The sequence below is a fragment of the Cetorhinus maximus genome, chromosome 3, assembly GCF_964194155.1.
Source record: "Cetorhinus maximus chromosome 3, sCetMax3.hap1.1, whole genome shotgun sequence".
Lineage (NCBI taxonomy): Eukaryota > Metazoa > Chordata > Chondrichthyes > Lamniformes > Cetorhinidae > Cetorhinus > Cetorhinus maximus.
The window spans coordinates 146,991,628-147,014,638 of record NC_135881.1 but is presented as its reverse complement, the minus strand read 5'-3'; the positions used below and the strand labels follow the sequence as shown (position 1 = coordinate 147,014,638).

Here is a 23,011-nt window from a genome sequence, read left to right as displayed (position 1 = left end):
CTCTCAACTCTAAACATTTTTTTTAATGGGTATCGCTGGCTAGGCCATCATTTATTGCCCACCCCTAATTGTGCTTGAGAACTGAGTGCCTTTCAGAGGGCATTTATAGAGTCATAAAGGTCTACAGCACAGAAAAAGGCCCTTCAGCCCATCGAGTCTGCACCGGTCAAACAAGTACCTAACTATTCTAATCCCAATTTCCAGCACTAGGCCCATAGCCTTGTATGCCATGGCATCGCAAGTGCACATCCAAATACTTCTTCAATGTTATGAGGGTTTCTGCCTCTACCACCCTTTCAGGCAGTGAGTTCCAGATTCCCACCACCCTTTGAGTGAAAAAGATCTCCCTCACACCCCCTCTAAACCTCCTGCCTTACTTTAAATCTATGCCCCCTGGTTATTTATCCCTCCACCATGGGCAAAAGTTCCTTCCTGTCTACCCTATCTATGCCCCTCATAATTTTATACACCTCAATCATGTCCACCCTCAATCTCCTCTGCTCCAGGGAAAATAACTCCAGTCTATCCAATCTCTCCTCATAACTAAAACTCTCCATTCCAGGCAACACCCTGGTAAACCTCCGCTGCACTCTCTCTAGCCCAATCACATCTTTCCTATAATGCGGATTCCAGAACTGCATGCAATACTCTAGCTGTGGATTAACCAGCGTTTTATACAGTTCCGGCATAACCTCCCTGCTCTTATATTCTATGCCTCGACTACTAAAGGCAAGAATCCCACATGCCTTCTTAACCACCTTATCTACCTGTCCCGTTACCTTAAGGGATCAGTGGACATGCATACCAAGGTCCCTCTGATCCTCAGTACTTCCCAGGGTCCTACCATTCATCGTGTATTCCCGTGCCTTGTTTGTCCTGCCCAAGTGCATCACCTCACACTTATCCGGATTAAATTCCGTTTGCCACTGATCAGCCCATCTGACAAGCCCGTCTATATCCTCCTGTAATCTAAGGCTATCCTTCTCACTATTTACCACCCCACCAATTATCGTGTCATCCACGAACTTACTGATCAGCCCTCCTACATTCAAGTCTAAATCGTTTATATATACCGCAAACAGCAAGGGACCCAATACCGATCCCTGTGGAACCCCACTGGACACAGGCATCCAGTCACAAAAACACCCCTCGACCATCACCCTCTGCTTCCTGCCACTCAGCCAATTCTGGATCCAATTTGCGAAATTGCCTTGGATTCCATGGGCTCTTACCTTCATTATCAGTCTCCCATGCGGGAACTTATCAAAAGCCTTGCTGAAGTCCAAGTCGACTACGTCAAATGCATTGCCCTCATCTACACGCCTGGTCACCTCTTCGAAAAATTCAATCAAGTTGGTCAGACATGACCTCCCCTGAACAAAATCATGCTAACTGTCCTTGATTAATCCCTGCCTCTCCAATTAATTCTGTCCCTCAGAATTGCTTCCAATAGTTTCCCCACCGCTGAGATTAGACTGACTGGCCTGTAGTTCCCTGGTTTATCCCTTCCTCCCTTCTTGAATAACGGTACCACATTGGCTGTCCTCCAGTCCTCTGGCACCTCTCCTGTGGCCAGAGAGGTATTGTAAGCTATTGCCAGTGCCCCTGCTATCTCCTCCCTTGCCTCACTCAACATCCTGGGATACATTTCATCCGAGCCTGGAGATTTATCTACTTTTAAGCCTGCCAGACCACTTAGAACCTCCTCCCTTTCTATGCTAATTTCTTTAATTATATCACAGTCCTCCTGCCTGATTTCCATACCCATGTCATCACCCTCACTTGTGAACACCAACACAAAGTATTCACTTAGAACCCTACCTACGTCTTCCGGTTCCACACAAAAATTACCACTGTGGTCCTTAATGGGCCCTATTCTTTCCCTAGTTATCCTCTTACTCTTGATGTACTTGTAAAACAACTTTGGATTTCCCTTTTTTTTTACCTGCCAATGTTTTCTCATGCCCCCTTTTTGCTCTTCTAATTTGTTTTTTAAGTTTCCCCCTATACGTTCTATACTCCTCTAGGGTTTCCGCTGTTTTGAGTCCTCAGTATCTGCCATAAGCCTTCCTTTTTCTCTTTATCCAATCCTGTATATCCCTCGACAACCAGTGTTCCCTGGATTTGTTGGTCCCACCCTTTGCCTTTACTGGAATATGTTGGCCCTATACTCTCCCTATTTCCTTCTTGAATAAGTACCACTGCTCTGATGCAGATTTACCTAAATGTAGCTGCTCCCAGTCCAGTATGGCCAAATCATATCTGATCTTATTAAAATCGGCCTTCCCCCAATTTAGAACTTTGATTTCTGGCCCATCCTTGTCCTTTTCTATAACAACGTTGAATCTAACGAAGTTATGATCACTATCTACAAAATGCTCCCCCACTGATACCTTTACCACTTGCCTGGCTTCATTCCCCAAAATTAAGTCCAGGACCGCCCCCTCTCTTGTAGGACCTTCTACGTACTGGCTTCAAAAGCTCTCCTGGATGCTTTTTAACAATTCCGCTCCCTCTAAACCTATCACACTATGACTAACCCAGTTAATGTTGGGGAAGTTGAAATCCCCCACTATTACTACCCTATTATTTTTACACTTGTCTGAAATTTGCCTACATATTTGCTCTTCTATTTCTCTCTGACTGTTTGGGGGCCTATGGTACACTCCCAGCAATATGATTGCTCCTTTTTTGTTTCTCAGTTCTACCCATATGGCTTCATTTGAAGAGCCTGCTAAGATGTCATCCCTCCTTACTGCTGTAATTGATTCCTTGATCAATATTGCGATACCCCCTCCTCTTTTACCTCCTTCCCTGCCTCGCCTGAAGACCCTATATCCTTGAGTATTGAGCTGCCACTCCTGCCCCCCTCTCAACCATGTCTCTGTGACAGCAATGACATCATACTTCCATGTGTTAGTTTGTGCCCGTAACTCATCTGCCTTATTCATCAGACTCCTTGCATTAAAATAAATACCGTCCAACCTTGCCAAACTCCCTTTGTGCCTTAACTGGCCTGTAATTTCTATGCCTTCCAGACTCACTTGCTCTCTCTTCTAATTTTGGCTGTGCATCTCCCCCTGCTGAACATCCCCTCAGGATCCCATCCCTCTCCCAAGTTAGTTGAAACCCTCCCCAAAAGCACTAGCAAACCTCCCCACAAGGATGTTAGTCCCATTCCGGTTCAGGTGCAACCCATCCGCCTTGTACAGGTCCCACCATCCCCAGAAATGATCCCAATGTCCCAGAAATCTAAAGCCCTCCCTCCTGCACCATCTCTGCAGCCATATATTCATCTGGACTAACCTCCTATTTCTATACTCACTAGCGCATGGCACCGGAAATAATCCAGAGATTACTATCTTTGAGGTCCTGTTTTTTAATGTTTCCTAGCTCCCTAAATTCTGCTTGCAGGACCTCATCCGTCTTTCTACCTATATCGTTGGCACCAATGTGTACCACGATCTCTGTCTGTTTGCCCTCCCCCATTAGAATGCCGTGCAGCCATTCAGTGACATCCATGACCCTGGCACCAGGGAGGCAACATATTATCCTGGAGTTACGTCTACGGCCACAGAAACGCCTGTCTATCGAGTCTCCTACCACTATTGCTCTTCCCCTCTTTTTCCTCCCCCCTGTGCAGCTGAGCCACTTGCAGCGCCATGAGCGTGGCTGCACTCCCCAGAGGAACCGTCATGCTCACCACATTCCAACACAGAAAAACGGTTCTCGAGCGAGATGCACCCTGGGGATTTCCTAACTACCTGCCTGACACCTTTCTTCTGACTGATGGTCACCCATTCCCTCTCTGTCTGCACTTCCGTTAGCTGTGGGGTGACCACGTCTAAAAATGTGCTATCCATGAAATTCTCAGCCTCGCGGATGCACCTCAGTGCCTCCAGCTGCCGCTCAAGCTCCGAAACTCGGAGCTCAAGTAGCTGTAGCTGGTGGCACTTCCTGCACACGTTGGTCAGAGCGCAAGGGGCATCTAGGACTTCCCACCTTCAGAGTCAACTACATTGCTGTGGGTCTGGAGTCACATGTAGGCCAGGTAAGGATGGCAAATTTCCTTCCTTAAAGGACATTAGCGATCAAGATGAGTTTTTACAACAACCGGCAGTGGTTTCCTGGTCATCATCCAGATTTTTATTGAATTCAAAAATTTCACCATCTGCCATGGTGGGATTCGAACCCCGGTCCCCAGAGTATTACCCTAGACTACTAGTCCAGTGACAATACCACTACACCACCACCTCTTCTTGAAAGACAATCCATTGTTTCATTGTAGTTCTGCCTGTCAATCTTTGATTCAATATACGTGGGATGTATATGTCTCATCAATATACATCTCATCCCACTGAAATTGATCCTCCTCCAATTAAGTATTTCTGTCCTAGATTGCACCTTGTACTTTTCCATTGCTAACCTAAACCTTGTGATATCATGATCACCGTCCCTTAAAGGTTCCCCTACTGGCACTTGGGGCTGAATTTCATATTCCAAAAAATGGGACTGTTTTAGTCAGGCGGAAGCGTACTATCCGAAATTGGACAACTGCCCGCCATTTTGAAATGAGCAATTAACGATCATTTAAGCCTATTAGCAGTTTAACCAACCGCAATACTAAGTCTCCGATGCTATAATACGCTGTCTGCAGGTGAAACACGCCAGGTGGGAACCTCATTTTTTTCACTGATTGTGGAAATGGTGAGTACAGAAGCTGGAGGTAAGTCTATGACTGGCTTTAGCAGATAAGGCTGCTGATGAGCTTTTCACTTAATAATCTTTAAACATGAACCCCTGGCCAATATTAGGGGTATCGATCATTATAGTGTCTTCAAAGTGGTAGACACTGTACTCTAACATCACTGCAGCATTGTTGCTGGAGTCCAATATGGACATAGTTTACTCTCTTGGGGATATCTCCTCAAGTGAGGAGGAGGTGAAGGAAAAGGGGAGAGAGGAAGCCAGCAGAAAAGGGCAGGAGCCATAGGAATTGGATGAAGGTGGTCAACCTGTGGAGGAAAGGGGCTACTGAAGACAGGGAGGCACAGGCGGAGGTCATGCCCAGCCAAACATGTCTACAGGGTTTGCATGACATATCCTCAAATGACTGAGAGACAGTGCCTGTGGAGATTTGGCTTTTCGCGAGCCACAGTGACATCTCTGTGCCACACGCTGGCCCCAGATATCCCATCTAACTGTGTGGGGGGGCCATCCAATGCCTGTAGCATTAAAAGTCACAGTGGCACCAAACGCTTTCTTACCAGGGTCACATCAGGCCGCCTGCAGAGACCCGAGTGGCATAACGCAGCCTGCAGCACACCAGTAAGGTGGTAAGGTCTTCATAGATGCCATGTTTCACCATGGCAAGCGATTCATTGCCATCACTACTGATGACAGTAGTCATATAGAAAGAGCCAGAGACTTTGCGGCCATGACTGGTTTTCCGAAGCTGCAAGGAGTAATTGATTACATCCATGTAGCCACCAAGGCACCAGTAAGACAGCCAGGAGCATTCATTAACTGAAAGGACTATCACTCAATCAACGTCCAGATAATCTGTGACCACCAGCAGCGGGCACTGCAGGTGTGTGCACGGTACCCGGGGAGCAGTCATGATTCATACACACTCAGGCACTCCCAGGTGCCTGGCATATTTTGTGGACCTGATGCATTGGAGAGTGACAAAGAGTACCCTTTAAAGAAGCGACTCATGACGCTGGCCCAGGACTGTCCCTGAGCGCCAATATAATGACAACCATGACACGACGTGGGCCATCATCGAGTAACCATTGGTCTACTCAAAATGAGATTTTTTTGACTTGACCAATCAGATCTCTGCAGTATGCACCTTGACAATGTCCCTCATGGTGGTTGTTTGTTGTGCACTCCACAACTTGACCCTGCAGAGAGGGGATCTCCTTTTGGAGGATGAGCCATGGGAGACAATTCATTCCTATTATGAGGAAATAGAGGAAGAGGGTGAACCGCCATGGCCAGATGTGGATCGCCCTGCCAGGGAGCGTCTGGCTGGGTGTGAGATAATGGAGACTCTAATCCTGAGATGATTCCATAGTTCACTCCATCCAAATATCTCAGTAACTTGACCAGTGTATCCTCCTCCTCCCTCCTTCATCACAAGAAAGCCAGTTTGTTACCTCTGACAATCACAAACATCCAAACCAATTCACTCAATCAAATACCGTCCATGGAATCCATCTCGTTGCATTATTAAATAAACCAGTGATCTTTTTGAGGGCGTCCAAACAAGACATCATTTACGTACACAGCAGCTCAGTAACATTTGCAAATAATACAAATTATAAAGCCAGCCAGGCGCACTGAAGCTTGACTACTGTTGGTATATTTTAGTTCTTTTCCAGTGCTGCAGCATGGTGCCCCCCCACACCTCACTGGGAGCTGCGGTGGAGACAGGCTGCTGCCCCTTATCTGCAATGACTTTGGCGGCTGTCCTCTGGTTGCCTGAGGCCATGAGAGTCCGAGCCTGGTGGGTGTCTCCTGCACAGTAGCATGAGGCCCATCCATTGAAGCAGTAATTGAAGGTATCTGTGCCAGTGGCAAAAGGGCAGAGGTGAGGCTGTCCCCATCAGAAGCGCCCTGAGAGGTGCCCCAGATGACATCAGCTACTGTTCACCCTCTGCCATCAGATCCATTTGGCCCTCCCTGCTTTCTTGAGTGGGACCAGGAGCTGGATGTGGTTCCAGGCTCCTTGTCCCCCTCTTGGCCTGGCTGTGGGCCCCTAAGCTCAGAGACAAGGTGATAGAGTGCAGGTCAGCACACATAGACACGATTGCTTCAGTAATTTGCTGGGTTTGTCTCTCCAAGACACTGTCAATGGATGAAGCCATGCATTGTGGGTGATCGCAGGGCTCATTGCTTGAACGGACTCCTCCAAATCATGCCAGAACATGTAACCCCTCTGGTATAACCGCTACATCTTCACACACCTCACGCTGGACATTAAGTATTTGCCTCCTTACAGACAACTCCAGAAGCTCGTAATCCGACTGGGCCTCAGTATCTGACTCTCCTCCGACACTCCTTCGACTGCTAGAGGCCTCTCCGTCTCCGGCAGCTGCATGGGCAAGTGTGATGTGTTCTCACCAGTTCGTGGCTCCCTTACTTCTGAGGCGCGAGTATTTACCAAAGTGCTAGTATCCACACTGGTGCTGGGTACAGAGCAAGGATGTGATACTGCACCCTCTGAAGCTTTCCCCTTCCTCTTCAGAGGTTAGTGTGTGACCCTCCGGGGCCTGTGGCAGTAGCGGTCAATGGTGTATCTGTGCAGGAGACAAACATAGGGAGGTTAAGGCCATCTTCTACCTTCCAGGTGGGGGCGCAGAGACAAACTTCCACATTGACAACACTGCAAGCATTTTTTTATATCCGTTGATGGCATGTGGGTCAGCTAGGTCAACATTTATTTCCCATCCCTAATTGCCCCTGAGAAGATGGTGGTGAGCTGCCTTCTCCAACCGCTGATTGGAAAAATGCTAATATAACGCCCTTATTCAAAAAGAGGGGAAGGCAGAAAGTAGGAAACGATAGACTAGTTAGCTTAACATCTGCCATTGGGAAATTGTTGGAATCCATTATTAAGGAAGTAGTAATGGGGCATTTGTAAAGTCAAAATGCAATCCATCAGAGCCAGCATGGTTTTATGAAGAGTAAATCGTGTTTAACTAATTTTCTAGAGCCCTTTGAAGATGTGACAAGCAAAGTGGATAATGGGGATCCTGTAGATGTAGTATATCTGGACTCCCAGAAGGCCTTTGATAAGGTGCCGCACAAAAGATTAATACACAAGATAAGGTCACATGGAGTTAGGGGTAATATATTAGCTTCGATAGAGGATTGGCTAACCAACAAAAAGCAGAGAGCTGGGAAAAATGGGTCTTTTTCTGGATGGCAAGCTGTATCTAGTGGGGTGCCACAGGGTTCAGCCCTTGGGCCCCAACTATTTACAATCTATATCAATGACTTGGATTCAGGGAAAGAAGGTACTGTAGCTAAATTTGCAGATGACACCAAAATAGGTGGGAAAGTAAGTTGCAATGAAGAAATAAGAAATTTACAAATGGATATGGACAGGTTAGGTGAATGGGCCAAAATTTGGCAGATGGAGTTTAACGTGGATAAGTGTGAGGTTATCCATATTGGTTGGAAGAATAAAAAGGCGACTTATTATTTAAATGGAGAGAAACTTCAGAATGCTTCAGTGCAGAGGGATCTGGGTGTCCTCATGCATGAATCGCTGAAAGCTAGTATGCAGGTACAGCAGGTAATAAGGAAGGCAAATGGAATTTTGGCACTTATTGCTAAAGGAATAGAGCATAAAAATAGGGAAGTGTTGTTGCAACTATATAAGGCATTGGTGAGACCACACCTGGAGTACTGTGCATAGTTTTGTTCCCCTTACTTGAGGAAGGATGTAGTTGCCTTGGAGGCGGTTCAGAGGAGGTTCACTAGATTGATTCCAGAGATACGGGGCTTGTCTTATGAGGAGAGATTGAGCAGTTAAGGTCTATACTCGCTAGAGCTTAGAAGGATGAGGGGAGATCTAATTGAGATACATAAGATGCTAAAGGGGAGAGACAAAGTAGACATGGAGCAGATGTTTCCCCTTGTGGGACATTCTAGAACAAGAGACCATAGTTTTAGGCTAAGGGGTGGTAGATTTAAATCAGAGGTAAGGGGGAATTACTTTTCTCAAAGGGTCATGAATCTGTGGAATTCACTACTCAGAGTGCAGTGGATGTCGGGACGCTGAATAAATTTAAGGAGGAGATAGACAGATTCTTAATTAGTAATGGGTTGAAAGGTTATGGGGAGAGGGCGGGAAATTGGAGTTGAGGCCGAAATGAGATCAGCTATGATCATATCGAATGGTGGGGCAGGCTCGAGGAGCTGAATTGTCTACTCCTGCTCTTAGTTCTTTTGTTTTAACGTGGCGCAGGTACACCCACAGTGCTGTTAGGAAGGGAGTTTGTCAGATTTTGAGGCCATCCTATGCCGTCTGCAACCTCCATCATCTGGCTCCCCTCTGTTGGCCATCTGTGGAGAGACGCAGGGAGTTAACAGCCTGATGCTCCGTATCTCCCTAAACTCATGAAATTCATTAGGGTTATGGTTGAACTACATTCCAAAATTTGCCTTCCCTGCTAAAGGTCCTGACAGCTTTCCATCAGTAAAAACAGTCACAAATAAATAATAATTTTCACTCACCTCTGGCAATGTTACTTTGTGCCATTTTCCCGCCTTCACCCCATAACCCTGTACATTTCTCTTTTGCAAGTAACAGATAAGTTCTACACTGTCCTTCTCTCAGTTCATAATGCTTCTAAGTTTCATATCATCTGCAAATTTTGAAATTGTGACCTGTACACCAAGGTCTAGGTCATTAATATATATCGGGAAAAGCAAGGATCCCAATGCTGACACCTGGGGAGCTCCACTACAGACCTCCCTCCAGCCCAAAAAACATCCATTAACCACTACTCGCTGTTTCCTGTAACTCAGCCAATTTCATATCCATGTTGCTACTTTTCCTTTTATTCCATGAACTATAACTTTGCTCACAAGTCTGTCATGCGGTACTCCATCAAATGCCTTTTGGAAGTCCATGTACACCACATCAACAGCACCGATCTCATCAACACTCGCTGTCACCTCTTCAAAAAACTCCAAGTTAGTTAAAAATTATTTTCCCATAAGGAATCCATGCTGGTTTTCCTTAATTAACCCACATTTGTCCACGTGACTATCAATTTTGTCCCAAATTATTGTCTCTAGAAGTTTTCCTACCAGTGAAGCCAAACTGACCAGCCTGTAATGCTGAGCTTATACTTATACCCTTTTTTTGAACAAGGGTGTAACATTTGTGATTCTCCAGCCCTCTGTCACCACTCTTGAGTCTAAAGAAGACTGAAAAATTCTGGCCAGTGCCTCCGCGATTTCCATTGGGCTGGAAATAGGCTGATCAGGTAAATTCTCCTGAACTCACTACAGAAATTCTTCCCCCTCTCTACCCTTTACACAATTACTATTCCAGTCTTTATTAGGTTAAACAAAGTCCCTCATTATCATTAATCCATGGTTTTTGCACTTTCTTTAATTTCCCTGAAAACTGCTTCTCTATTTCTAATTGGTGATGGCCTGCAGTGCACCCAGTAGTGTACTGGTACTTCTGTTGTTTCTTAACTCTAATCGTATATATTCTGCCCTTGTACCTCCAGGACCTCCTCTTTCCCCAGGATTGTAATATCTCCTTAATCAATAGCTCCACACCTCCTATCTTGCCTTATACACCTTGTATACAGAAATATTTTCACCCAGAAATATTTTAGAGGCAGGTCTCCATTATTGCCACAACATGATATTCCCATATGGCTATCTGCACCTGCAGCTCACCAACCTTTTTTATTATGCTTCATGCGTTCACACTTGCACTGTAAACCTAATTCAAACCTTTTGTATGCCCTCTTAGTTTGATTCCACCAGAAATCTTACTATTTCTTATTTGTATGCCATCTGCCTCTCAGAATGCTTTGTGCACCTTATTTTAAATACCATATGCTGGTACCCATCTCCCTGCCTAGTTAGTTTAAACTCTTCCCGACAGCATTAGCAAACTGTTTCAAAAGGCATTGGTCCCAGCTCTGTTGAGTGCTATTTGTTGCAGAGTACAACATGATTATCAATAACATTAATCTCCTAGGTAGGCTGCTGTTCATAAAAGAATTGTTTTTTTTCACAGGACTTTGTGCACATTAATGTACAAACACTGTCTAAGGTAGAATTTTATTTCCAAGCTTAAAAAAAATTTGTATGGTCGATGGTAATAAAACTTTGAAATGTAGTTGTGATGGCTTTAATCGATTTTTGCTGGATCATTTCACATCTTGTATGATTTAAAACAGCTGTTAGCATTTGTGGTCTCAGAAAAGAAATGAAGTTTAATATGAACTTTTATACAGAACTTTATTATTGTAGAGGAAGGAAAGGATTATGCTTTAATGTTTTGTTTTGTAGGAATAAGAGGAATGACAGACTTTATTATAATAGATGAGATTATAAAACATTACTTTAGGCATGACCAATCACACACTGGCTTACTTCCTAATATAAAGCATTCTTCTTTTAGTAGGTAATCGGCACAGGTTGCAGTAAACTCACTCGTGCTCAGTACTATGTTCTTTAATCTTGTCCAACACAGCAGGTCAAAATAATTTTTATACACAAGCCTGTATTTTCTGATTAGTTGAAATCCCAAGTGACTCCTATAGCAGCATCACATGCAGGCCTGCATCATCCTGCTACCACTGAGGCAACTCCTAGGAGAAGCACTGGCTAGGGTTAGGAGCACATACTTCATACCTTGGCACCATATCCTGATGTCATCCTGCCCTCTTCGGATTTCCCCAGGAGTCCCCTTGGATCAGATGGGAAAGCAATGAAGGCAATTAAGAGTCTGTCTAAGCCTGTCTATGGGAATGAATGGCTCATTCATTCCCAGCCAGTACACTGGTTCCATGCTGTGTCTGGTTGGTGAAGTTGTGTGCACAGTAGGAACTTATAGATGTGAAACTGATTTGATACTAACATTTTAAAGGGTGAAATCCAAGGTTAGCACTGACGGAAGCAGACCTTTCCATCCTTAATTCACTATATTAGTTGATAACTACAACTTTGTCCAACAGCTAAAAAGTGCCTTGGGTTCCACTGAGGGTAATGTTACCTTGCCTGTGAGACTTTACTGTTACTTGGGAATTACATATTCTCCAGTTGTTTGGATATCTTAGGAAGTAGTGCAGCTTGCTGCAGCCCACCAGCTGCCGTGACAGGGGCAGCAACCCCAGCAGCATCTGCAATCTTCTCCAGAGCCACATGTAGTTGCATGGAATAGAGTGGATAGGCACAGATCAGCACCTTGAAAGAGCCAATACCCCCAACACAGGACGGATCAGCTCAGGGTCAGCTTCCTCAACCTCTTTGAACAGAAGTGCCTAAGAAGGCTCAGGTCCTCACGGCAGGTAGTTGCAAACATCTGCAACCTTTTGAAAGAAGACCTCTTCCCTTGAGGAACAGGAAGCCTCGCATTGCCTTTGTTGTCAAGGTGACCACAGAGCTCAATGTATTCACATCCAGGTTCTTCCAAGGATGGTGATATCTGTAGGATCTCGCAATTTGAGGCCCACAACTGCATCAGCCAGGTCAACGATGCTGTGTTTACAAATACTTCCAACTATATTCATTTTGACACGGGTAAGGCTAGTCAAACCCTGTCAGCTTTGCATCCCTTACAGGATTTCCACAGGTCCAGGGGTGATTAATTGCATTTGTGGCAATCAAGGTGCTACCAGACCGTGAGATGTCTTCATTAATCAGGGACTTCCACTCCCTTAAAATGTAGCTGGTCCATGACCACTGCAGAAGCTTAATGTTAGTCTGCAACAGGTATTCAGGGAACTGCCACAAATCTTCCTTCAGCAACCTTGGATCCGCAGGTGTTCTCTCCACCAGATAGCCTTAGCAATTAGCTCTTGAGAGACAAGGGCTACCCACCTGAGACCTGGCTGATGGCTCCAGTGAGGATCTGGAAGTGTCTTTCAATGTGCCCAGAAAAGACCTCCAGGATTGTTGTGTCTTCTGTGCCCTTCGTTACATGGCATGCTGAGAGAACTGGAGTTGGTGCCAAAGGAAGATGAGAGCACCCAACATCCTCAAAGGATAAGGATGTGCTGTTGGTTATCCAGCAATTGCAAATCTGCCTGTCAGAGAAGCTCATGATGGACTCACCTGGGTTCACTTCACATGATAAGTGTGCTTGCAGAATTGCAAATTTTCTATCAAGACCCATGTGCAACCCTCCCTCCCTCCAGGCAGCCCCCACACCCTCAGCATCAAACCTCCTCCCTACCATCACCCAGACCTCTTCATCAAGGCTGGTCATTCCATTTACAGGAATTAAACTGAACAAGGTACAGGGGATGCAACAAATTAGAGGGTAAATGACAATGGCTAGTTCACATAAACTCATTCCTTCATTGAAATAAAGAGCATTAATGGAACACAAATGTTGTAATAAGCACCCAAGTGGATTCCTTTGAGGAACTAAGATGCCTTCCTGTTATGCTTTCTATTACTTCGATGCAGTGCTGCCCTTGTGGCTTCAATTCAATTGGAGACAGACTGCACTTTCCTCCACTCTGCCAAATAAGATGCCTATGGCAGATGTGCTCTCTGTTTGGGAGCTGCGAGGGTCCCAACAAAGACTGCCCTACCTGCATCTGTGCAGGGGCAGACTCGTTTATCGAGACAGGATCTATCTGAGGGCGGGTGGGGAGAGCAAGAGCTGAGAAATGGGACATCTTGAGAAGAGCCTCTTTGCCATGTGCTCTTTCTCCGCCTTCCCTCTCATGACCCATTTGCACTTTCCTGCTTGCCAAGAGCAGGAGAACACTTAGCCACATATCAGTGAGGCATTCAGCCACCACTGCAATTCCTTGCTCGATGTTGTGTAAACTAGCAGCCAGAGTGTGCAGGCCGTTGCTGAGGACTAGCAGGCACTCGATGGCCTGCCTCATCTGATTCTGAGGTTGACCACCTTTCAGTGGAGCTGGTTATCAGGCATCATGACACTCGTGTTAGAGATGGACTCCTTCCTTTCCTCTGCAAGGGTGCAGAGTACTTCTGGAAATGCTGACAGCACCACACACATTTCCTTTTGCTGCTCCACAAGTACCCTTTTAGTGAGTGGCATTCCCGAGGCTCAGCATCTGTGTCTAGCTGAGCAGAGCTCAGAGTGTCCTGCATCCTCTGACTGGGAATCTCCACTGTCTATCCCTGTCTCCTCCATTTGCTCCTGTGTACTTGTGATGTGCCACTAACCATGTGCCACCCTATCTGCCTGTAATTCAGGACCCACCAACGTGGATATCTCTGTGGGTAGGAGTCTTACAATGGTGCATTCTTAGAGTGCCAGTCCTTCTCCGAGGACTCCTCAGGCTCCTCCCTCATCTCCTCCATCGGGACCATCGATGCATCTGTGGTAAATGAAAGATACGAGTTATGGCTGAACCTTGGTGAAATAGGGTTCCAAGTTAGCATACTGCATTTCATGACATTCAATGTATTGGTCACACTAATTCAACATCAGTAACAGTTAAATGCCAAGTGACAGTGTGATATTTAATGTTGCCATCAGATCACTGCACCACCCCATCTCTCCATTGCCAATGGCCAGTACTGCTGCCACCCTGCCAATCCTAGGCTCTTCCATTGCTGTTAGATTGGCCATGGCTGTAGGTCCACTCATGGTTTTCTGCCTTTTCTTGGAGTACTGGGCTCTCTTGATCTTGTGGTCGTATTAAGTATTTGCATAGTAGAATAATAAAAGTTTTCGCTCTCTGTAAGCTCCGTGGTTCTTTCAGTTACAAAATTTTTATTCATTTACGAAATGTGTCACTGGCAAGGCCAGCATTTGTTGCCCATCCCTAATTACCCTTGAGAAGGTGGTGGTGAGCTGCTTTCTTGAACTGCTGCAGTCCCTGTGGTGTAGGTACATCCATACTGCTGTTAGATAGACAATTCCAGGAGTTTGACCCAGCAACAATGAAGAAACAGCGACTTATTTCCAGGTCAGGATGCTGACTGGCTTGGAGGGGAACTTCCAGGTGCTGGTGTTCCCATGTATTTGCTGCCCTTGTCCTTCTAGATGGTAGTGGTTGTGGGTTTGGAAGGTAAGGAGCCTTGGTGAGCTTCTGCAGTGCATCTTGTAGATGGTACATACTGCTGCCACTGTGTGTTGGTGGTGGAGGAGCGAATGTTTGTGGACAGGGTTCCAATCAAGTGGTTGCTTTGCCCTGGATGGATTTAAACTTCTTGAGTGTTGTTGGAGCTGCACTCATCCAGGCAAGCGGAGAGTATTCCATCACACTCCTGACTTGTGCCTTGTAGATGGTGGACGGACGTTGTGGAGTCAGGAGGTGAGTCACTCATCGCAGGATTCCTAGCCTCTGACCTGCTGTTGTAGCCACAGTATGGTCAATGGAAACCCCAAGGATGTTGATAGTGGGGGATTCTGCTGTGGTAATGCCATTGAATGTCAAGGGGAGATGGTTAGACTTTCTCTTGTTGCCTGGCATTTGTGTGGCGCAAATGTTACTTGCCGCTTGTCAGCCCACATGTGGATATTGTCCAGGTCTTGCTACATTTGGACATGGACTGCTTCAGTATCTGATGGGTCGCAAATGATCATGATCATTATACTGAAGTTTTAGGAAGAATAAACCTTAGCGGCATGCCTCCATTTGAATTCCCTTGTTGCTATGCGGATCTAATGTAAGATATATGAAGAATAATAAATTGGACTGTGACTCAACTATTCACTTCTTGAAATCACCAGTTCTATCTGAGAGTCTGCAAACTTACTGGCTGCAATTACACATTGAAGCAATTGTGGTATACTATGAACTTAAAAAAAAATTGTTCAAACAACCTGCCTTCATTGCAGTTGACTGAAGAATCAGACCTCAGCTGCAGCCAACTAGGCTTTCATTCAGTGAAGAACAAAGTGTACAGATTGAGGGAGAGAGAAAAATAGAAAAGGAAATGACAGGATAATGAACAAGAAGCAAGAAAGAGAAAAGTAGTGAGAGTGGGGATAAGAAACAAAACAAAATGTGCTGGCCATTCAATCTAAATGGCTAAATACAGGAAATGAAACCATTAATGTTTCCTTTCTTTGTTTTGTAATAAAGATTACTTGGGTCTAATTTAAACTGCTCCGTTCACCTTTCGAGGATGTTCTTCAGCTCTTGAATGAAGATCCTTTTATTGACAAAGAAAAGTTAAGTTCAGATTCCTTAGTGGGTTTTCACGTTTTTCTGACCCACTAATTTATTTGTCAAGTCCCCTGGTGAGTCAGAATAAAAATAGTGTCTCTGAGGAAAAAAATCACTTATGAGCGGCTTAGCATTTAGCTGCTGCTGTTGTCCATTAGGTATTACTTGCACCTGGGGATGCCCTTCACACCCACTACAACCTTACAAATCTCTCACCATTTATGACTGTTAGCCTGGCTTTTCAATCCCTATTCATATGGATATCATTAAGGTCATGTCGCTGTGCGGTCAGATTTGGGGAGATTTCTCATTCTTTGCAACGCAAATTCAAGTGAACCAGGGTTGGCTGTACTGTGTGTGTGTTTTGTTTGAAAGGTCTCTTGCATATTTACCAAAGAATAGCTTTCCCACAGGGTTCAAGTTTAGTTTTACTGCACTTCTACTGTGACTAAGGTCAGCAATGACTTCTGTGCGATACAAAAGTAGCCAGAGTAAAATGGGTTATTGATCAAGTTTATGTGCAAGTTTATTCATTCATGTTTTACAGAGGTTTGGGAAGCTCATTTATCTTACAGTACACATTATTGACTGTGGGGGTGGGGTGGAGGATTTGGCTACCACCTGTCAAACAAAGAATAGTATTAAATATATATCAACTAGTCATGCAGTTCAGATTTGCAAGTAAAGCCTTATTTGGATGACATGTAAGATAAGCACAAATGATGGGCAGTCGAAATAGATTAAGTTTGATAGGAGAATGGGAACGGCTATCAGAAAAGTGGTAATTTGCTTTAGTCCATGAAGAACCATAGGCATTGCTCTCCATTAGACAGACAATTAGTTCTATAGCTTGAGGGGCACCATGCCACGCCAAGCATGGGGCAAGGCAAGGAGGCAGCCCTCCATGAAGCACCACAACTGGTATGGGGATTGAATGCATGCTGTTGGCGTCATTCTGCACACACTGTAGCCACCTACCCTATAGAGGTAACCAATCAGGAGAAAGTAGAAGAGATCACAATACTTTTTAATGAAGTATTCAAAACTGTATGATTTCTTTTAATTGAGAAGATTGTGAGGAACTTGAAAAGGAAAATCTATAGGGGAAAGAGCAGGGCAGTGGAACTGTTTGGATAATTCTTTCAAGGAGATGGCATAGGCACAAAGGGCCAAATGGCCTTCTCCTGTATTTTATAATAGGACCTATGCCTTCAGTCTTTAATGAAAATGTGTTATTAATGATGACTATCACAACAATGGAAAAAGAGACCAAGTAGTCTGTTTTAGTCATGTTATCCGGAATACTAGAAGACTTCCTCTGCTCTTTCTCATATAGAACCATAGAATTTTTTTTACACCCAGTTAAGAAGGAAAATTACACCTCAATTTAACATCTCATCCGAAAGTTAGCACCTCTATGGATGTAGCACTCCCAAATACCCACAGCTGGGTTATGATCCTGCATGGAACTTGAACCCATGGCCATCTGATTCTACCCTATCACAATAGTTCCCATTATCCCTATTTTGCGGATCTGGACTTAGCTGGTGCACAATTAACACAATCATATTGATTGACATATGCTGACCGCCAATATCCTGACTCCAACTCCAATCATCAAACCTAAGCCAACAAATTGAGCCAGAATTAGCTTTCATCTAAAGGGTAGATGTTCTTGGATCCGTGTTCATGTCCACTGGATCATCTGATCTCACACCTGTTAAAGAACCTAACCGAATTTCTATCCATTGCTGGACTGTCAACTCCTGACAAGGTTAAAGACAAATTCCTCATGGAATCTAGTGAGAGAGAGTAAAACCTAAAGGTCAGTAATCTCTTTACACCACTTGGCATTTGAGTAATTTGTTCAATTTGTGCAAAAAGCAATTTAAAATTGTAGCGTTTATTAAAATGGCCTAGGTGATTCCAATATTACAAACTGCACTGTCTGAGTTTCTTTTCCTGGGATGTGAGACAGAGTGCGAGGGGCACAAATTGCTTTCCACATACCATCTATTTTGAAGTTTAGATTAGCTCACTGGAAATGTGCTTCTGATGCCCTGCCAATCCCTCACACCTTGAAGGTAGAGAAATATCAATGACCTGAGTAAAAAATCAAATCAAAATATACAGCAAAAATATAACTTACCTAAAATAAAAACAGGTGATGCAAGATACATAATTTTCAGACATGGGTATTTTTCGCTCCTACTGACAAACCAAAAATAGTTATAGGTTGACTGAGTCATTGTTGCTTCAGAGGCTATTCGTTTAAGTGCAATGTTACTTGTGTTCACAGCTTATTGCACTCTTAAAAGTTGTGACCCTTAGTGGCTATGTCAGAAATCATTTCAATAGGTTCTGGGCTTTCGTATTTTTCTTCCAGGCAAAAGATTGTATTAGCCTAGTTGGAGAGGTGAAAAATTTTCTAAATTTGTTTAGCTCCAAAATATAAATAGAGAGATCAAAGAGAGTTGAATGTATGGCTAAAAGCTTTGTGTGGGTTTCAATTAATGGGGCACTGGCACTTGCACTGAGGAAAGAAGATATACCGTTGGGACGGCCTTCACCTGAACCTCGATGGTACCAGTGTCCTGGAGGGTTGTGAAGCTGCAGAGAGGACATTAAACTAAATAGTGGCAGGGTTGGGGCCGGCGAGGGGGGAGGTTCACATGTGGGGAGATTTGGAAAGTTAAAAAGAAAGGAAAAGGTAAATGGTACAGGGTACCGATATAGGTAATGATAACCAGAGTGTGACAGGAAGGACAGAATGTACAAACATAAAAGCGCATTAGCAAATATGGTCGGTGTAGGGAAAATTGGCTTTGAACTAATAGAAGTTGTCAGCGTTAGGGGAAGGGTTCAGGTAAATGGAGATTTAGAAATCCAAAGATAAATGTCGAGACAATAGAGAAGTATGTCGATGTGGGTAAAGACAAGCTGAATGGGTCAGGAAGGGACAGTGTGTTTAACAATGCATCAGACAGTATGGTCCATGCAGGAAATAGTAGTAAAAAAGTAAAATTGAAGTCACTTTATCTGAATGAGTGGAACATCCACAATAAGATAGATGAACTCCTGGCACAAATAGAAATAAGTGGTTTTGATCTAACCACCATTATAGAGACATGTTTCGGAATTTTACAGCTCTGTCCCAGGAGGGGCAGAGCTGTAAAGTGTGGCAAGCCATTCCAAAGTCCATTGATTTTGGTAGGATCGTAAAATCCCACTAGCGTAAAATTCTGTTCTAAGTTACAAAGTGACCAAGTTTGGAAAATAAATATTCCAGGGTACACAACATTTTGAAAAGGAAAAGGGCTAGCCCTGATAATAAAGGATGACATAAAGATATTTGTGAGAAAGGATGTTAGTTCAGAAAATCAAGAAGTAGAATCAGTATGAATGGAGGTTAGGAATGGAAAGGGTCAGAAAACACTGGCGGGAGTAGTTTATAGACCTCCAAACAGTAGTTATACCATTAGACAGAGCATTAAACAAGAAATTATTGGAGCTTGTAACAAAAGCAATGTAATACTTGTGGAGAACTTTAATCTTCGTATAGACTGGCCCAGTCAAATTGGCAAAGGTGATCTGGAAGATGAGAATGCTTTTGTGACAGTTTCCTGGAGTATTATGTTGTGCAACTAGGCAGGAAGCTATTTTAGATCTAGTATTGTTCAATGAGGCAGGGTTAATTTATAACGTCATAGGAAAAAATCCACTGGGAAATAGTGATCATAATACAATTGAATTCCACATTAAGTTTGAAAATGACATATTCCAATCACAAACAAAAATCTTGAAGTTAAGCAAAGTTAATTATATAGGGATGAGGGGAGAGCTGGCTCAGGTTGATTGGGTACATCGACTATAAGATATAGTGGTAAATAAACTCATCAATCACACGCACAGGATTGACAAACTATAAGCAGGTTCTATTCCCCCTTTACTTCCAAAGATAACATTACATTACAGTAAGACTAAATATACATACACAAGTTCTCCTGTATTCTGGAGAATCTGGGCAGGCAATGGCTTGGCAAGGCGTCCTAACCTGCCTCCCAAGCATGAGTTCTGTGGCTGAAGGTAGGTCTGTGTCTAAAGGTGCCCTCAGGTGTAACATGGCAACACATGAGTTCTTGTTTTGTTTCTCTGCATTTCATGATTAATGCCTTTATGGTGCGGACTATTCGCTTGGTCAAACCGTTAGATCTGGGATAGTGTGGCAAAGCTGTCATATGGTTTATGCCCCATTTGGCACACATGTCCCTAAAGGGACTGCCAGTATATTGTGGCCTGTTGTCTGGTATAATCTCTTCAGGTGCACCAAAAAGACTAAATATTGTGCTCATTGAATGCACCATGGACACACTCAAGGTATCCTTCAATACCTGATGGCTGGAAACTTGGAAAAGTAATCAGTGACTAGGAGAAAGTTATCGTTACAGAGAGTGAATAAATCTATTTCAATTTTGGACCAAGATGAATGGAACCTTGTAAGGGTGTAATGGCTCTTTGTGTTGGTATGGTCGTTGACTCTGGCATGCTCCGCATATCCTCACTACCTTTTCTTTATGTTGGTTGATCCCTGGCCAATACGCAACTTTCCTTGCCAGGCACCTTATCCGTTCCATGACCATATGCTCCTGGTGTAATTGTGACAATATGTCCTGGTGAAGGGCTTCAGATACAAGCACCTGCTTTCCTTTGAAAAACCACACATCTTGAAATCCCTAGTTCATCTCTATAGAGTCGAAAACATCTCAGGGTGTCTGACACTTCTTGTATCGTGTCAGATCAAGCTTCTACAATGACTCTCCATAAAGCCTTCAGTTGTGGATCATTCACTGTTTTCCTTCTGAATCTGGTTGTACTTGTATTGACCAAAACTCATCAGATCGACATTGAGTACATCTTCTACTCTGATGTTTATGCGGCCTACTTGTAAGTCTAGCAAAACATCTGCAGTTTGTTTTTGTATTTGGTAACCTGCTCAGTGTGTCTGAATTAACCATTTTACTACCCGGTTTATAACAGACTTTGAAGTCGTATCCCTGTATTTTTATTAGAAATCTCTGCAATATGGGATGCATGCGTCAGTGGCTTGCGCCAAATCATTTCTCGTGATTTATGGTCAGTTTCCACAATGACCCATTTACCAAATAGGTATGTGTGGAATCTTGTGACATGGAATAGCAGAGTGAGTGTCTCATGCTTTATGTTTGAATAATGGGATTGCACTTGTAATAGACTTTTGGAGCCAAATGCAATTGGTTTTTCAGCTTGCATAATGCACATTCTTTTTTGAGATGCACCGACCTCTAAAATAATCTCACCCTTTCTAAGGTTGTAGTATTGTAGAACACGAGTCTTCTGATGATGCCTGTTTAAGTGACTCAAACACATGTTGATAGTCCTCCTACTATACATATGGAAAATCCTTCCTTAACAGCTCTCTAGGTGACTATGCTTTATTGGTGCAGTTGACAAGCATAGAAACATAGAAAATAGGAGCAGGAGTAGGCCATTCAGCCCTTTGAGCCTCCTTCGCCATTCACCATGATCATGGCTGATCATCCAACTCAATAGCCTGCTCTCGCTTTCTCTCCATATCCTTTGATCCCTTTCGCTCCAAGAGTTATATCTAACTCCTTCTTGTAAACATACAATGTTTTGGCCTCAACTACTTTCTGTGGTAATGAATTCCACAGGCTCACCACTCTCTGGATGAAGAAATTTCTCCTCATCTCAGTCCTAAATGGTCTACCCCGTATCCTCAGACTGTGGATAGGCTAAGTGAGTGGGCAAGAACATGGCAGATGGAATATAATGTTAAAAAAATGTGTAGTTATCCACTTTGGTAGAAAAAACAAATGCAGAGTATTTCTTAAATGGTGAGAGATTGGGAAGTATTGATGTCCAAAGGGACCTGGGTGTCCTTCCTAATGAGTCACTGAAAGCAAGCAATTAGGAAGGCAGATGGTATGTTGATCTTTATTGCAAGAGGATTTGAGTACAGGGGTAAAGATGTCTTGCTGCAATTGTATAGAGCCTTGGTGAGACTGCACGTGTAGTATTATGTACCGTTTTGGTCTCCTTCTCTAAGGAAGGATATACTTGCCATTGGGGGAGTGCAATTAAGGTTCACCAGACTGACTCCTGGATGGCACTGTTGTCCTACGAGGAGAGTTTGAGGAGACTGGGTCTGTATTCTCTAGAGTTTAGAAGAATGAGAGGTGATTTCATTGAAACATTCAAAATTCTTACAGGGCTCAACAGGATAGATGCAGGAAGGGTTGCGGGTTCTGGAACCAGGGGACACAGTCAGAATAAGAGGTAGGCCATTTCGGAATGAGATGAGGAAGAATTTCTTCACTCGGGGGCTGGTGAATTTTTGCAATTCTCTACCCCAGAGGGTTTGAATGTGTTCAAGACAGATTTTTAGATAGTAAGGACATCAAGGGATATGGGGATAGCACAGGAAAATGGTGTTGAGGTGGAAGATCAGTCATGATCTCATTGAATAGCAGAGTGGGATCAAAGGGCTAAATGGCCTACTCCTGCTCCCATTTCCTATGTTCCTAGGAGGTAAAGGATAGTGTTAGATTAAAATTAGAGCCTTATAATGTTTTAGGTTAGATGAAGATTGAGAGAGTTTTAGAAACCAAACACCACCAAAAAGTTGATAAAGTGGAAAAAAAAGAGTGTAAACTATCCAGGAATTTTAAAACAGATTATAAGCGCTTATACAAGTATGTTAAAAGGAAGAGAGTAGCTAAAGTAAACATTGGTCCCATGGAAGCAGAGACAGGAGAAATTCTCATGAGGAATGAGAAAATGGCAGAGACATTCACAGCAGAAGACACAAGTTACAAACCAGAACTAGTGGATAACCTAGGGGCTAATAAGAGTGAGGAAATTAATATCATCAGAGGAAAAGATACTGGAGAAACTTGAGGGACTAAAATCCGAGAAATCTGCAGGACCTGATGGCCAACACCCAAGGATTCTAAAAGAGATAGCTGCAGAGATAGTGGATGCACTGGCGGTGAATTTCCAAAATTTCCTAGATTCTGGATCAGTCCAGCAGGTTGAAAGTTAGCAACTGAATTACCACTATTCAATCAAGGAGAGAGAGAGAG

The 23,011-nt window shown here is 43.8% G+C and overlaps 1 protein-coding gene across 1 annotated transcript in view; it reads left to right on the top strand.

Annotated features, from left to right (window-relative positions):
• Positions 1–23,011, top strand: part of adamts16 (ADAM metallopeptidase with thrombospondin type 1 motif, 16) — a 335,654-nt gene that overhangs the window by 215,063 nt on the left and 97,580 nt on the right. The window lies entirely within an intron of this gene.